Genomic DNA, 12,033 nt, shown 5'->3' on the forward strand with positions numbered 1-12,033 from the left:
AGCTAGACAAGCTTGGCCCAGGAGGTCAAATAGCTACTCAACTCAGCAAAAAGCCTACCCCATGGCTCCACCTGACAGGGAGGCAATCTTTAATTGTAAAATTCTAAGAAGCATAACCTATTTCACCTATCTTGAACAATATCTCACCCTAACCTTATAGCCTAGCCTGCAGTCCTGCTCAACTGCAAATCACAAAGAGCAAAATTGCCCAGCCAGAGAATACATCCTATTACCAGCCTGACCAGAAGTAATAGCAGTACCCAGTCATCAGCTTTGCAGTGCCCAGCCAGTGGTCTCATTGAACAACAGAGTTCAGCCAGCAGCCCTACCAATATCAGAGCAAAGGCAGCCACCTAGCCAACAGGAAAACTCACAATAAACTCTGTCTGGGGTAATCACCAGCTGGTCCTTCCAGAATCACAAGCTAGACTAAATAGTGAAGATCTAGCCCTGCCAAAGAACCCCTGAAAAGGCCATAGCAGGGGCTGTATCCTCAAATGCACGGAAAACATACAAGAACAAAAGGATTAGGAAAAATCAGGGAATCACGACACCTCAAAAAGAAACTAATACAGTTCCAGGATCAGAACCAAAATAAATGGAGATATATAAATGACTGACAAAGAATTCAGATTCATACTGAAAGTTCAGTGAACAATAAGATTATATGGATAGAAAATTTAATAAAATTTGGAAAACAATACATAAAAAGTGAGAAGTTTGACAAATAAATAAAATAATAAAAAAGAACCAGATAGAAATCCTAGAGATGAAGAATATAATGACTAAACTGAAAAATTCATTATAAAGTTTCAACAGCAGACTTGATCAAGAGGAAGAAAAGGTCAGTGTACAGTATAGAATGATAGTTCTGAGAAGAGAGGTTAAATTGCTCAATTAGTATTTAAAACAAATCTTAAGTGTTGTTACTCACATGTCCTTTACCCAATTTCTTTTTGTCCTACCATTCTCACTTAAGATTGAGGCCAATTATGGGGGAACAAAAAGAAAGGAGAAGACTGGGTCACTAACACTGTGAAGCATTTTAGCCCTTGACTGGATACCCGGGCTTTGCTGTGAGAGATAAATGAACATCCACTTTACTTAAGCTACCTCTATTTTGGTTTCCTGACAGTAGCAAAGCCTTATCCTAACTAATCACCTGTGTTGACATTTGTGTTCTCAGCTCAGTTATGGGTGAGGTGGGGTGGTGAATAGCCGGGTGCAATTCTGAATGTTGGAAAGGATGAAGTTTCAAATAATTAATAACCAAAAAAATAACTAGGGACCTGTTAATCTGTATTTGTAGAACAAAGATGGATTCTATGCTTTGGCATATAGTACCTTCCAGAACTAGTCCCTATATAACTCTCAGTCTCTAAATATATTCAGTTACTCATAAGACCCTCCCCTATCAACTTGCAGTTTCACATCTCCTTGCCATTGATTATGTTGTCCTCTGCCCACTTCTTTATCTGGCTTATTCTTGTTCAAGATTCCGTTCAGGTGTTAACTCCTACAGGAAGGTCCTCCTGTCTTCCTTTCACAGGTTAGGTATCTCATCCTTGTTAACCTATGGCACTCAGTGCACACTTTTGACTTATATCTGATCTCACTTAATTATAATTTTTTGTTATGGTGTGTGTCTCTCCTCTCTAAATTGTGAGCTGCCTGAAAGATAGGATACTGTGTGTTTGTCAATTATTATTTTCAATGCCTGGCACATAGTAGGTGCTGCATAGTAAGTACCATCTTGTATAGAGTCCATAGCACATAAGAACAACATACTTGGAATCATGTACCATCACTGATTTTGCCTTCCACTTTTTGAAAGACTTAAAATCCACCCCTTGTCAATTTCTAGAGCCTAGATCTGCCCTGAAGCCCATGACAGAAGACAGTTCCTTGATTTCCATTACTCTTTTCTCTAAGGACATCTTCCTTTCTCCTTTCCCTTCATCATCTCAGTTTAGAAAATATATTTTGGTCCCTACTTGGCTACATAGATGCTGGACTAAAACTGTGTCTTAAAATTAATTTGTCAAAAAAAATTCCTCTGCATTTTATTCTATTCATTTCTGCCAATTTCTTCAGAGAGCGAAGTTATCTTTGTGACTCAAAGCTTGAGGACTAGGAAAGGGGGTTGGAGGAAAATCTGTCTTTTGACATTTAAAAGTATTTGCTAAAATTAGAGAATAGTTAGCACTTCTGTTTAATAGTGAGATGAGGCTACACACATTTATGAACATCCAAAATACCCCAGCTCTGTGTTCCTACTGACCACACATACCTATACTATAAAAGGGAGTAAATAAAAAGAAAGGAGGTACCTTTCTTTTTTCATAAATACCTTTATGTTTTTTCATAAATGCAGAGTTTAAGCTAAGAGGTATGCTGTTTCTTATTTTGCACAGTTGTTTTCTGCCTCTCATTCCCCTACCTCTTTTTCTTCCTCTTCCTTTTCTTTCTCTTCTTTTTTCCCATCTCCTCTTTTTCCTTTTCTTGTTTTTCTTCATTTCCATCTCTTTCTCCATCCCTATCCCCTTTTATTCCTCTTTCTTTTCTTTCTCCTTTCACATCTTTGCCTCTTCTTCCTCCTCCTCCTCCTTTATCTTTTCCTTCTCTTGTATTCAGAAGACACCTAAGTACATTCACTTCACAGTGCAGCATCCCAACAGAACTCTTAAAATGAACTGCTATTTATGAAGAGACAAATGCCATGCTTGGTCTCTACTATGTCTTCTTCTTGGTGTTTTGACATGGCACCCTCCCCTCCTCCTGCTCACAAGATATCAAATGCCAATGTGTACAGTCTCCTTTCTGTACATTCTTAGTAGTGCCTTTTCTCTATGAACAAGCAGCACACTTTTTTTCTACACAGTTTCAGGAGTGGTGACATGTAGATGTAAAAAGTTGCCAAATTCTAGTTATAGTTAATAGTATATATCCGGAACAACGGAGTGAGTGGTGTGCATATGAGATGGATGGAAAGTTTGATTTTCAAACATGCTCATAACTTTAGGGAACAGATAGAAAACAAGCATGAAAGACATGGCAAACCACGGCTGAGTTTTTAAAATGAGAACATTTGGGGTTTAATAATAACCGGTATCACTTACTGCATACTGTTTATGTATCAGGCACACCTCTGGACACTTCTTTTGCTTCTTGTCAGTTTGATTAGGTACTTATAACAACTCTTTGAGGTAAATACTTCCACTCTCATTTTACATGGAGAGAACTGAGGCTCTGAGTCATTAAGTGGATTCTAGATTTTTTTTTATTATTTTAAATTTTATTATTATTATACTTTAAGTTTTAGGGTACATGTGCACAATGTGCAGGTTTGTTACATATGTATACATGTGCCATGTTGGTGTGCTGCACCCATTAACTCATCATTTAGCATTAGGTATATCTAGATTTAAATCCACATATTTTAAAATCTGATGTTGTAGATTACAAAAATGATTACAATTCTTTATAGTACTTTCTATTAAGAGGTGGTGTCTATTATCTATCTCTTGAAAATGGCCTGACTAATGACTTGCTTTGGCCAATGGAATGCAGCAAAAGTGATGTTGTAGTAGCTGGAGCCTACACTTCAAGAAGCCTTGCTTCTTCTCTCCTTCTTGGGACAGAGACATGTAAACAAGTCTGGGCTAGACTCCTGGAGAACAAGAGAATATGTGGAGCAGAGATGAACTATCTTACTGAGATACTTTAGGCCCACAGGCTTTAAGCTGAGATCAACCAAGCCTGGCCTAGGTAAGCAGAATCCATCCAGCTAAGCCTGACCTTTTAGAACACTGGGAGAGGCAAATTCACTAGGGGCCCTAAAAGATTCTGCATGTTCTTCCGGAATATGCAAACAAGGTGACACCCTGACCATACTTTGCCTGAACCCTTTCTCAAGGTTGTATTTGTAGTAAGCAACCTTCAGGAATGAGGTTATATTATTCCCCTCCAGGACAAGAAAAAAAAAAAAACAGGCTTGCTTTGTAAAAATTAAGTAAATTCCCCAATCGCAGTGTTCCATGGCTGTCATGCAAAACTACTGCATGTGCAGCATCCATCTGGGTTCCTCTGTGTTTCCTCCATGGGATTCAGGAACCAAGAGAAACCCTACAGCAACATACTGACTAATGTTCATGCTGCTTTCCATGTCATAATTAAAGAAGTTCTTTGTTTCTGACCCAGGAGTCTTGTGTCTTCTGCCAAAAATCTAAGAAATAGTACAAGCTAACTCTTTAGCCTACAAATACAATAAAATCTACTTGACATATATTTGTGAGTAAACAAATGGTTGTTGTTAATAAGCCACTGGATTTTTAGTGGGTAGCAATAGACAACTGATAAAAATGCCTGCAGTCTAACTTCTCTGCTAGTGGTATTCAACATGTGGTAAGCGATTTACAAATGTGTGAGATAATTTTAGGAGCTAAGTAAATTTTTTTCATTGAATTTTTACTATTACTAAAATGTTAACTATTTTTAGTTATCTATTAAGCAGCGAGTGATATCAATTTTCCATTTATAACACTTATAAAATTAAACTAAAAAGTGAATTAATCTAAAGGAAAGCATTAATGATAATTCAAAGTATTATTTTTATAATGCAAAGACTATGATGACAGAACATAAATGACCAATTATTAGGAATCACTGTATACATCCATATTGCTTCTTACTGAAATAAATAGGATACCAAAAACGATGCAAGGTTAGCATTAACGTAGGCTGGCAGATCCTGAATGATGCTATACGTCAGATACTGCTGAGAAAAAAAAGTTATCCTACCTTAAACCACATATATTTATGATAGTCTTTCTCAAATACCACCATTCAAGTAAAGAACTAAATGCTATTGGAAATACAAGCATTCTCTTGGAATAGGAAAAATATGTTTAAAATGGAAGCAAACATTCGGTTTCTATTAAATCAGAGGAAAACCAGATGTCATGGGGAGGAAAAGCTGTCCATGACTCTGGGTGTTATTATGATACTGCCCATTTCTCCTAGCATTTCTTCATAGTAAAAATGTTAGTCCATAACAATCATTCATCTTCATGTTCCAGACTGGTAAACTCTGAGTCATGCACAAAACTTATGAATAACTGAGAAGAACTATGAAGACTTCCTAAAGACAGCTGTGTTGAGAGATTCATAGAATATGTTAGCCTGAAAGGTACTTAACTATTCAACCAACTCCTTTATTTCACAGAAAGGAAGTAAGGACTAGGGAGGGGCGAAACTTGTTCAGAATCACACAGCAAATCAGTAGTGAGAGAACTGAGACTCCAGATGTCCTATCTTTCCATTCAGCTTTCTTCCATGACTCAGTGTTCCCACTCCTCCGGGTGGTTCACTGGGTAAAAGAGAGTATCTGACAGAGACACAAACAGACTGGGATTCAGGAAAAGGCAGGTATCATTCCCGAAACTGCTTTTCCTCAGCAAAGAGAAGAGAAAGGTGTCTATACTCTTACTGTTACAGAGTTTATATCTTGAAAATAAGATATTACAGGATGTTATATACGAGATGTTACAGGGCCTGTATTATTCCCCTAAACTAATATTTCTCTTAAGCAGAAAAAAAAAAAAAACTTCTTAAACAGCAATGCTAAACCAACACATTAATGTCAATGTTTACCTGTTTACTCTCTTCCTTTTTGGACAACGCTTTAGCTATACATGTTCTAAATTTCACTATTTGGGATCTTGATATCAATTAGACTTTTACATTTTGTAGAAAATTAAAGAACCAAGCTAAAGCTCCCTAAAATCTTTGCCTACGCTTTGAATGTTGTCTATAATGATCTTAGACACATGTTAACACTCATAAATCCATCTAGAAGAAAATTCAGGTTAGCACATAGTTTACTATCCCTGCTATCACAGTGAAAGATACAGAGGTCCATAGCATTCCACATTTTCCGACCATTGGTCATCATCTCCGTGTGCTCTTGGCACCTCAATTATAGAATATCCTACCATTCTTTCTTAAAAGGTGCTCTTGCTCCTTTGTTGCCTATCTCAGTGACTGGAACCACCATCTCCACACTTGCCCAAGCCAGAGACCTGGGCATTATCTGACTTTTCCCATTGCTTGTTTTTCTGCCATTAATCAGCATCTACCCAGCCAACTGGGTAGATGCAAGTTTATCCAACTACATCCTATCAATATGTCTTTGAGATCATCCCTCCTCACAATGACTCTGTCTACAAAACTTCCCTGGCTAGAAGCATCGTCAGCTCTCTGCTAATGTACTGATATACTCCTATGATTGGCTGCCCTGCTCTAAGCTGGGTTCCTTTAAAATCCATTTTATCTCACTGCCACTAAAATTAGCTAGCTGAGCTAACCAGATCTTATCACTGGCTTTGTAAACACCTTCAGTGTCCCATACATTCAGGATAAAAATCTGAGCTCCTTAGCAGTCCTTACAAACCTCTCTGAGATCTTACCTCTCCACATTTCTAGCTTAATCTTCTGTAACTCTCCATTTTCCTAATATTAAATTACTTATAGTTCCTCCTGATTGTGCATGCCTCCCCCCCACCCACCATGGAGCATTCACACAATCTCCACCCCTCCCTCAACTGTTCTTTTCTTAGTTACCTCCTATTTATCAAACTTAGTTCCAACATGGATCCTTCTAGGCAGCTTGGTATTATCTTTCCATTCCCAGGCTGGGTAAAGTGGAATGAGTCCTCTCATTTGATTCTGTACAAAGCTCCCTTGTAGCACTTTTCATGTTAAATGTATCTTTTAAGAAAATTTTGTGTGTACACAGTATATATATTTATGGAGTACATGCGATATTTTTGATACAGGCATGCAATGCATAATACTTCATAGTAAATGGGGTATCTAACATCTCAAGTATTTATCCTTTGTGTTACAAACAATCCACTTGTACTCTTTTCATTATTTTAAAATGTACAATTATTATTATTGACTATAGTCACTTTGTTGTCCTATCAAATACTATATACTCTTCAGTGTTTATGTGCCTCTCTCTCACAAACTGTAGGCTTCTTGAGACTTGAGATTATTTCTGTCAATCCACATCTAGTATAGTATTTCTCAACTCTAGCTAAACAGGGGAATCACTGGGAAATTAAAAAACTACATCCCAGTGCTCAAGCTTCGCTCTAATCTAACTAGAATCTCAGAGGTAGAGTGAGACATGTTCCTTGCCTAAGACTTTGAACCTGGCTCTTTCCTCTTCCCGAAAATCTCTTTTCCGTATGGCTCACTCGCCTTTCTTTAAGTCTTTGTTTCAGATGTCGCTTTTTCAAAGAGGTCTACTCTAGTCACTCTATTTAAACTTATTAGCACCTTTCCTGTAAGCTTTCCAATCCTTTAATTAATAGCATATATCATTCTGCCATATAATACAATTCACTTTTTCAATATGGTTATCGTTTACTGTTTCCCTCCCCAAATGCAGAAATAATCTATTTTGTTTGCTAATATAGCATTAATGCCTGCCACATAATAGGTGTTTATCTACCTTTCTACCTATCTATATCTATTTATCAATTTTTCTCTAAAAAGAATGAATGAATTATATTTATAATCTGTTTTTAGCAGAAACAGATGTTTATGAAGTCCTGAAAGCCTGCAGAAGTGAAGCTGATTAATTATGCTTCTAGGAATCAGGAAATGCTTCACTGAGGAGATGATGATCAAGCTGAGCCTTGAAGGATTTTCTAGACAGAGAAAGAGGGTAAGTCATTGAAATAAAGTGTCTAGGTAAGCACCAAGCTCAGAGTACAACACATTGCAGTCACTTAATAAGGTCCTGTTAACACCAAAAGACAATTCAGGCAGAGGCAACAGCAAGTGCACAAAAATGAGAAAAGGCATAAACTCTTTGGGATGGGTGAGGTGTGCAAGTAATGAGGATAAAGGTTGAATTGATAATTTTTGGCTAAATTAGATAATTTATTTATTAGGTAGTTTATTTCTGCAAATGACACAAAGAATCTATGTGGATTTTTAGTATCTTAATTCTTGTAGGTTTCCCTACAATATTAAAAACTGTTAGAGCTGCTTACTATCATTGATATACTTATGGCCCATATTTTCTTATTAGTTTTCATATATACTTTGTGATATGGTTTGGCTGTGTCTCCATCCAAATCTCAACTTGAATTTTATTTCCCAGAATTCCCGTGTGTTGTGGGAGGGACCCAGGGGGAGGTAATTGAATCATGGAGCCAGTCGTTCCCGTGCTATTCCGTGACAGTGAATAAGTCTCAAGAAATCTGATGGGTTTATCAGGGGTTTTGGCTTTGGCTTCTTTCTCATTTTTCTCTTGGGGCTGACATGTAAGAAGTGCCTTTCGCCTCCCGCCATGATTCTGAGGCCTTCCTAGCCATGTGGAATGGTATGTCCAATTAAACCTCTTTTTGTTCCCAGTTTGGGGTATGTCTTTATCAGAAGTGTGAAAATGAACTAACATGGTAAATTGGTAACAGAAGTGGGATGTTGCTGAAAAGACACCCAAAAATGTGTAAGCGACTTTGGAGCTGGCTAACAGGCAGAGGTTGGAACAGTTTGGAGGGCTCAGAAGAAGACAGGAAAATGTGGGAAAGTTTGGAACTTCCTGGAGACTTGTTGAATGGCTTTGCCCAGAATGCTGATAGATATATGGACAATAAGGTCCAGGCTGAGGTGGTCTCAATGGAGATGAGGAACTTGTTTGGAACTGGAGTAAAGGTAACTGTTGTTATGTTTTAGCAGAGACTGGCAGCATTTTTCTCCTGCCCTAGAGATTTGTGGAACTTTGAACTTGAGAGAGATGATTTAGGGTATCTGACGGAAAAAAAATTTTAAACAGCAAAGCATTCAAAAGTTGATTTGGGTGCTGTTAAAAGCATTCCTTGTGAAACAGAGCATAAAAGTTCAGAAAATTTGCAGCCTGATGATATAGTAGAAAAGAAAAATCCATTTTTTGAGGAAAAATTCAAGCTGGCTGCAGAAATTTGCATAACTGTGCAGGAGCCTAATATTAATCCCCAAGACCACAGAGAAAATGTCTCCAGGCCATGTCAGAGACCTTCATGGCACCCCCTCCCATCACAGGCCCAGAGGCCCAGGAGGAAAAAGTGGCTTGGGGGCCAGGCCCAGGGTCCCTGTGCTGTGTGCAGCCTAGCGATTTGGTGCCCTGTGTCCCATTCACTCCAGCTGTGGTTGAAAGGGACCAATGTAGAACACAGGCTGTGACTTCAGAGGATGGAAGCCCCAAGTCTTGGAAGCTTCCATGTGGTGTTGAGCCTGCGGGTGCACAGATGTCAAGAATTGAAGTTTCAGAACCTCTACCTAGATTTCAGAAGATGTATGGAAATGACTGGATGCCTGGGCAAAATTTTGCTACATGGGCGGGGCCCTCATAGAGAACCTCTGCTAGGGTGGTATGAAAGGGAAATGTGGGGTCAGATCCCCCACACAAAGTCCCTACTGGGGCACTGCCTAGTGGAGCTGTGCAAAGAGGGCCACTGTCCTCCAGACCCCAGAACGGTAGATCCACTGACAGCTTGCACTGTGTACCTGAAAAAGCCTCAGACACTCAATGCCAGCCATGAAAGCAGCCAGGATGGAGGCTGTACCCTGCAAAGCCACAGAGGCAGAGCTGCCCAAGACCATGGGAACCCATCTCTTGCATTAGTGTGACCTGGATGTGAGACCTGGAGTCAAAGGAGATCATTTCAGGGTTTTAAAATTTGACTGCCCCACTGGATTTTGGATTTGCATGGGCCCTGTAACCCCTTTGTTTTGGCCAATTTATCCCATTTGGAATGGCTGTATTTACCCAATACCTGCACCGCCATTGTGTCTAGGAAGTAACTAGCTTGCTTTTGACTTTACAGGCTCATAGGCAGAAGGGACTTGCCTTATGTCAGATGAGACTTTGGACTGTGGACTTCTGGGTTAATGCTGAAACAAATTAAGACTTTGGGGGACTGCTGGGAAGCCATGACTGGTTTTGGAATGTGAGGACATGAGATTTTGAGGGGCCAGGGGTAGAATGATATGGCTTGGCTGTGACCCCACCCAAATCTCAACTTGAATTTTATTAATCATGGTGGCCAGTCTTTCCCAAGCTATTCTTGTGATAGTGAATAAGTCTCATGAAATCTGATGGGTTTATCAGGGATTTCCGCTTTTACTTCTTTCCCATTTTTCTCTTGCCACTGCCATTTAAGAAGTGCCTTTCACCTCCCGCCATGATTCTGAGACCTCCTCAGCCATGTGGAACTATAAGTCCAATTAGACCTCTTTTTGTTCAAAGTTTTGGGTATATCTTTATCAGCAGCATGAAAAATGAACTAATACACCTTGCATTATTCACATGTATGTGTGTTTGTGTGTGTGTGTGTCTTTCTTTTCTACACAACTAATCCTAACCTTTGGTAGTATAAAAAGGGTTCCATGATTTTTCTTTTGTAAAAATATAGTTTTTCAATAAGACCTTAGCCAATTGCATTTTTATTTAAAACTCAATAATACACAGTGCCAAAAGTTTATGGTTTCCTATGAGAAGCAGTATAAAAACTACTGTGGTTTTTGCTGAAGAGGAAAGAAAAACTTTCCATAGTTCCATTGCAAAACTATAATGAAAGATTAGTAGTAATTAATCATGCAGTGAAAAGAGGGGAGGGAGAACATTTCAAGAACAGAATATATGTGTAAGGACCCAGAAGCATGAGAAAGAATGACCAGTGTGAGGATGTTAAGTATATGTTGCTATAATATGGTAAGGATATGGGGAGATTGACAAGGTGAATCTGTGGGATATGGATATGACGCTTAACTTGCTTAAGTAATGAAGGTTATGATATGCTGACGAGTTTGGAGTACATCATAAAGTATTGGACAGCCATAAACTAGGGAAGTATTCAGGAAGTAGGTAGAAGAACAGACCAGTTAAGTGGATTCCTATAAGAATAATTTAGGCAGGGATGATAAAGGGCTAAATAAAAGCAATGTTAATGCAGAGACAGAATAACAGATGGAGGCATACTTGACAGTACTTGGTGGCTGGTGGAATGTGGGGGCTGATGGAGAATGAGATGTCTGGGATAACTCCCAAACTTCTGGTTTGGGCAGCTGAGTGCCTGGAAGGTGCCACTCACCATGAAAGTGAGTATAAGAGAAGGAGAGAAAAGATGATGAGCAAGTTTTGTGCATGTGAAGTTTGAGATCCTGTAGAATATGTCTTGTTGGCAGACTTCTAGAAATCAGGGGGAGGAACTGGGCTACTGATTTAAATGAGGAAATAGTATGAGCACTTTCAATCCTCAGTAATCGATTAAAGTGTGTATTTCCAAATGGAATATACCAAGGGTTTGCAGTAATATGCTGCGGGTTTCATCAAGCCTCAGACATTTTCCTGGATCATAAATAATGCTTAAGATATGGAGAAAATGTATATTAAAACAAATATAAATAATCTAAGGCCTGGCCTGTAAAATTTGCATGGAATTTTAAGATAAAACCAGTCTCCAAACAAATTGCTAACTCTTTGACTTGTACTTACAGTCTTAGTCTCAAACTACATTACCTCTTACACACACTACATTAACTCTTGAGACATGTGTTCGCCCTCCTCTGTCTTTGGTCCTCTGGTGGAAACATCTAAACAAGACTGCACTAAAGCAGTTCACAGGCTCTGTGATTTGGGTCCCAGTGAGCAGCCCATTCAAGAGGTCAACCTATAAGAATTCAACACACCTTCTAGCTGCGAGTAAAAGGCAGCAAGCTGCTGCTGTACTCTCATTCAGCTCTGTCTCCTCGTATTTTGAAAGACTGAAAGAATCCCCGTTGAAACACTAAAATGTGGAAAGGAACAGCAAGCTATTTGGACATTATAGTTCCTTTTGCATGAATATAGTATTTTGGTTTCAATTTCATGCTTACCCTATGCAAGATAAATCATTCACTTCAATTCACTTTAGGAGTTGCCTGCTAAGGGGTCAGATGCTTCTTTTATATTCAGTTGCTACCTGCTGCCTGGAAAAT

The 12,033-nt window shown here is 38.8% G+C and overlaps 1 protein-coding gene across 6 annotated transcripts in view; it reads right to left on the reverse strand.

Moving 5' to 3' along the window:
• Positions 1-12,033, reverse strand: part of DLG2 (discs large MAGUK scaffold protein 2) — a 2,182,864-nt gene that overhangs the window by 1,119,315 nt on the left and 1,051,516 nt on the right. The window lies entirely within an intron of this gene.

The sequence above is a fragment of the Pongo pygmaeus genome, chromosome 9, assembly GCF_028885625.2.
Source record: "Pongo pygmaeus isolate AG05252 chromosome 9, NHGRI_mPonPyg2-v2.0_pri, whole genome shotgun sequence".
NCBI lineage: Eukaryota > Metazoa > Chordata > Mammalia > Primates > Hominidae > Pongo > Pongo pygmaeus.